This window comes from Myotis brandtii, unplaced genomic scaffold, assembly GCF_000412655.1.
Source record: "Myotis brandtii unplaced genomic scaffold, ASM41265v1 scaffold1830, whole genome shotgun sequence".
NCBI lineage: Eukaryota > Metazoa > Chordata > Mammalia > Chiroptera > Vespertilionidae > Myotis > Myotis brandtii.
In genome coordinates this window covers 22,462-28,335 of record NW_005356798.1, presented here as the reverse complement: position 1 = coordinate 28,335, position 5,874 = coordinate 22,462, and positions in this window count along the sequence as shown.

Genomic DNA, 5,874 nt, shown 5'->3' with positions numbered 1-5,874 from the left:
TTAAGTCTTGGAAATATTAGGGTCTTTTAATCCTCACCCAAGGATATGGTTTTATATTGCTTTTTAGAGAGAGAGGAAGGGAGACTGAGAGAAGCATTGATGTGAGAGAGAAACATCGATTGGCTGCCTCCCATACATGCCCAGACTGGGGATCAAACCTGCAGACTTTTGATGCACGGGACAACGCTCTAGCCAAGTGAGCTGCCCGGCCAGGGCAGAAAACGTTAGGGCCCTTTAGAGCAGCGGCCACCAACAGGTGGTCTGAGGACCACTGGTGTCCTTGAGGTTCGAAAGGTTGGCGGCCGCTGTTTTAGATGATAGTGCAGTGACAACTGCAGTCCCTGATTCGTCACAGGTCAGCAGGTGTGTGCACCTGTCAGACCCTGGCACAGGCCCCGTCCCGTTGCCCAGCTCACCCTGGGGCGAGGCAGGGGCGTCTGCAGAGATGACAAATGCTCTCCAACTACGTCAGCTGGCTCCTGGGGGAAGCATGCTGAGCTCAGAGTTGTGGTGGGACAGCTGTGACTGTCACTTCTTAGTGGCACTGCTGAGGGTACCAGGACCCCAGTTCTTGCAAAGGATACTGGGTAACAGCAGTTGAACCGAGCCAGAAGGTCCGTGGCCTCTCCCGTCCCCAGCTCAGTGCTCTCTGAGGGGTTCCTGCACGCCTGCTGACCAGGATCTGGGTGGCGGGGGCAGTGTCCAGGGACCTGCGGTGGCACGTCCCCAGGTTGGTCTGCTGCCACCCAGGTGGAGCACAGCCCTTCACGGCGAGCCCGCAGGGACCCTGCGAGGCTGGAGGTTCCTTTCCCTGTTTGCACAGGAGGAGAGGGGGCCCAGAGAGGAAGTAACTTGCCAAGAAGTTCCCCTGACACCAGAGGCGCAACCCACCTCGAGCTGGGGACGGTGGAGCTCGTGCCACCTGAGGAGACTGCTCAGCGGCATTCAATTCGTGCTCCTTAGGCCTTGCGTCCTGTGCTCAGTGAAGGCTAATCCGTTCACCTGTCCTTCCTTCACCGCAGTTCAGCACATGCTTCCAGTGCCGCCTGGCCCCGTTGTTTTATACTCTCCACAAGAATGGAGATGAAGCATTCCTTCCACTTGCTTAGACCCTGGGCTCCACTGAGGCAGGCTGGTCCTGGAGTTTAATCTAAAAAAAAAAAAAAGTTCAGGACAAAAGCAGGGAATGAAGGTGCAGAAAACCTGGACCCCGACACTCGGGCTGTGACGCACACATCCTCACCTTTCTTTCCAGTTCCCCTCCCCCCGCCCCCACCCCCAGCACAAGTGCCTCGATATGTAAAGCTCCTGAGCACGGTTCCAGCTGCACGCGGGGAAGAGGGTCCCTCATTGGCACTGCCCACAGCCCGCGCCTCAGTGCCGAGTGTCTGCCCTCCCGCACTGCCCATGCGGGAATGCTCTCTGCCCAGAGCAGAGAGGCACAGCTCCCGGCCACCTGGCCTTGCGGGCCTCAGCGTTTTGACGTGGGGTGGGTGGTAGCCTGCCAGGCTCTGGTACCTGCCAGACATCGGTCCCTGCTCACATGGTAGCTGCAGGCACGGAGCAGCGGGGAAGCCGGGCACGGCCGGGGGCGGGCAGGGTGGTGGGGCACCGCATGGTGTCAGAGCAGCATCACGTTGCACGGCACTCTGGCAGCCCGGGAACGGGAAGGTTGGTTCCAGGGATGATGAGGGCCACCCCAGTTCTTGCAAAGGATACTGGGTAACAGCAGTTAAACCGAGCCGGAAGGTCCGTGGCCTCTCCCAGTCCCCAGCTCGGTGCTCTCTGAGGGGCTCCTGCACCAGCAGCGTCCTCGGGAATGTGTCCGCCTGCTGACCAGGATCTGGGTGGCCAGCATTTGACCTTGGGACTGGAAGGCACACTGTGCCCAAGGCGGTCAGATCCTCCTGGCCCTGTGAACTCAGTCCTGCTGACCGGGATCTGGGCGGTGGGGGCAGTGTCCAGGGACCTGCGGTGGCACGTCCCCAGGCCGGTCTGCTGCCACCCAGGTGGAGCACAGCCCTTCACAGGAGGAGAGGGCGTCCAGAGAGGAAGTAACTTGCCGAGAAGTTCCCCTGACACCAGAGGCGCAACCCACCTCGAGCTGGGGACGGTGGAGCTCGTGCCACCTGAGGAGACTGCTCAGCGGCATTCAATTCGTGCTCCTTAGGCCTTGCGTCCTGTGCTCAGTGAAGGCTAATCCGTTCACCTGTCCTTCCTTCACCGCAGTTCAGCACATGCTTCCAGTGCCGCCTGGCCCCGTTGTTTTATACTCTCCACAAGAATGGAGATGAAGCATTCCTTCCACTTGCTTAGACCTGGGCTCCACTGAGGCAGGCTGGTCCTTGAGTTTACATAAGGCTCTTAAAAAAAAAAAAAGTTCAGGACAAAAGCAGGGAATGAAGGTGCAGAAAACCTGGACCCCGACACTCGGGCTGTGACGCACACATCCTCACCTTTCTTTCCAGTTCCCCTCCCCCCGCCCCCACCCCCAGCACAAGTGCCTCGATATGTAAAGCTCCTGAGCACGGTTCCAGCTGCACGCGGGGAAGAGGGTCCCTCATTGGCACTGCCCACAGCCCGCGCCTCAGTGCCGAGTGTCTGCCCTCCCGCACTGCCCATGCGGGAATGCTCTCTGCCCAGAGCAGAGAGGCACAGCTCCCGGCCACCTGGCCTTGCGGGCCTCAGCGTTTTGACGTGGGGTGGGTGGTAGCCTGCCAGGCTCTGGTACCTGCCAGACATCGGTCCCTGCTCACATGGTAGCTGCAGGCACGGAGCAGCGGGGAAGCCGGGCACGGCCGGGGGCGGGCAGGGTGGTGGGGCACCGCATGGTGTCAGAGCAGCATCACGTTGCACGGCACTCTGGCAGCCCGGGAACGGGAAGGTTGGTTCCAGGGATGATGAGGGCCAGCATTTGACCTTGGGACTGGAAGGCACACTGTGCCCAAGGCGGTCAGATCCTCCTGGCCCTGTGAACTCAGTCAGCAAACCAGGTAGTGGACACACGCTTCTGCAGATGGCAGGGGTGGCCGTGCGGGAGGATGCAGATAGGCTAAGCTCCCCAGCGCACAGCCAGCCCGGCCTGGAGCCCAGCCCCTGCAGAGATGACCAGGCACCTGGCAGTGAGCCCAGAAGCCCTGCCGACGACTCCACCATGGACTCCTCCTCCGCGTCCTTCGCTCAACACGGTTCCCCGGCCTGGAGCCCAGCCCCTGCAGAGATGACCAGGCACATGGTAGTGGGGCCAGAAGCCCTGCCGACCACTCCACCATGGACTCCTCCGCGTCCTTCGCTTAACACGGTTCCTGGTTCTCCTGTTGGCATTGCTGACCCCAGCTCTCAGCAGGCCAGCCTGGGACCTCCTCCTCCGAGAAGCCTTCCTTTCCTGAGAACATTGGAGAGCTCCCCTCTGAGCTTACCCATGGATGTCTGGGTCTCTGTCCGCGTCACAGTAAGCTCCCGAAGGCAGGCCGCGGCCTGACCGTGGGCGCACATTGCTGGGCGGAGAAGGCGCTGGAGAAAGCTTCTGAACAGAGTGCGCAAAATGAGGAGCCTCCCACTGTTGCAGAGCCCGGGCCTCCTGGAGCAAGGCTGATGGTTGAGACCCCCACAACACCCAGTAGCTCTGTCCGCTCCTTTGGGCACCTCATCACGCAGAGAGGAGAGTGCCGGCAGCTCAGCCGTTCACGAAGATATACACGGGGTGTCTCCTCCACGAGTCAGAGCTGCCTGAGGACGGGTCGTCCTCTCCGTGTCCCAGAGCCTGGGGTGGGCAAGTGCGCACCCGCTCGCCTCCGCTGGTTGTGCCCACCGTTTGCTGCCCGCTGGCTTGCTGGAGAGGTGGCCGGATGGACAATAGCTATTTGCTTCTTTCTTTGGGACCATTATAGCCTGAGGCCTATTTTCCCAGCTGTAGCTTGAATGCTACATTTTTTCAGGGCATGATAACAACAAACCATGCAAGGAAAGAAAATGCATTTGACCTTTTTTCTACCAAGAAAAGGCAGTTAATAAACTTCAAATGTCAAGTGATTTCTACTTCACTTTCATAAGAACTTCAAGGCCAGAATTGAGAGCAGGAACAAGAAACTTAATGAGCGCTCAGAGGAACTTTCCCTGCCCCCCCCCCCCCCCCCCTTTTGTGCTCCTCCCGAACACACGGGGCCCACGGTGTGGCCGCTGCAGGCGCCCTCTCCTCTCAGAGCCTCGAGACAGGTGGCTGCCGCTGCACAGCTCTCCTGGACACACGTCATGGTGGGCACTCTCCAAGGATTCCACCACAACCCTGTTTCCCTTCATGTTTTAAGGCTAATAATCATCTTCTCCCTGAACACCAGACCTCCTTGCCTGAGGCCCTCCTCACTCCCAACCCACAGGCACTCGCTGCCGGGAGCCTGGAGCCCTGGCTCAGGCTGGCCCAGTGGCTGGGAAACGGGGAATGGGCGCTTTCTCCACCGTCCCTGAGGCCCAAGGAAAGGCCATCTGAGGTGGGGGAGGGGTGTGAGGATAGAAACACAAGGGAAGGGTCAGTCTGTGTCCTTGGGGCCAGGCCTGACCACTGCTCTCTGTCAGCATCTGAGAAACAGCGACCCCCCTTACCCCCCAGGATCCAGCTGCGAAAGTGCATCCTGTCCGCTGCGCCCCCTGGAGCGGGGATGTCACCCCCATGGAGGGCAGCACCGTGTGCCTGCCGCCGCCCAAGGACTGCTTGCCTCTGACCAGAGGACCGGCTGCCGCCGCCCTGTGGACAGAAGCACCAGCAGGGATGGGGCTACAGCCAAACTGCAGGCTGCACAGGGAGAGCGTTCCCAGCCCGGCTGCGCTGCGGTGCTACTGTGCTAGAGAACGGGGGCTGAACCGCGGGCTCTGCCCTTTTTTGGCGGTGAGATTTCCGCAAGTTGTTTGAGCTCTTTGGGCAAGCGTTTCATTATCTGTAGCTTACCCTTCCTCTGCTGGCTTGCTGTAGGATTAAATGAGGAGCTTCAATGGCAGCCTCACCCAGGGCCTTCGCCCAGGAAATGCACAGAGAACCAACACAGTGCTCCTCCTCCTCCTCCTCTTCCTGCTCCTCCTCCTTCTTCTCCTCCTCCTCCTCCTCCTTCTCCTCCTCCTTCTCCTCCTCCTCCTCTTCCTGCTCCTCCTCCCTCTTCTCCTCCTCCTCCTCTTCCTGTTCCCTGGCTCAGGCTGGCCCAGTGGCTGGGAAATGGGGAATGGGCGCTTTCTCCACCGCCCCTGAGGCCCAAGGAAAGGCCATCTGAGGTGGGGGAGGGGTGTGAGGATAGAAACACAAGGGAAGGGTCAGTCTGTGTCCTTGGGGCCAGGCCTGACCACTGCTCTCTGTCAGCATCTGAGAAACAGCGACCCCCCTTACCCCCCAGGATCCAGCTGCGAAAGTGCATCCTGTCCGCTGCGCCCAGGCTGCCCCCTGGAGCGGGGATGTCACCCCCATGGAGGGCAGCTCCATGTGCCTGCCGCCGCCCAAGGACTGCTGACCAGAGGACGGGAGCACCAGCAGGGATGGGGCTACAGCCAAACTGCAGGCTGCACAGGGAGAGCGTTCCCAGCCCGGCTGCGCTGCGGTGCTACTGTGCTAGAGAACGGGGGCTGAACCGCGGGCTCTGCCCTTTTTTGGCGGTGAGATTTCCGCAAGTTGCTTGAGCTCTTTGGGCAAGCGTTTCATTATCTGTAGCTTACCCTTCCTCTGCTGGCTTGCTGTAGGATTAAATGAGGAGCTTCAATGGCAGCCTCACCCAGGGCCTTCGCCCAGGAAATGCACAGAGAACCAACACAGTGCTCCTCCTCCTCCTCCTCCTTCTCCTCCTCCTCCTCCTCCTCCTCTTCCTCCTCCTCCTTCTCCTCCTCCTCCTCCTCCTC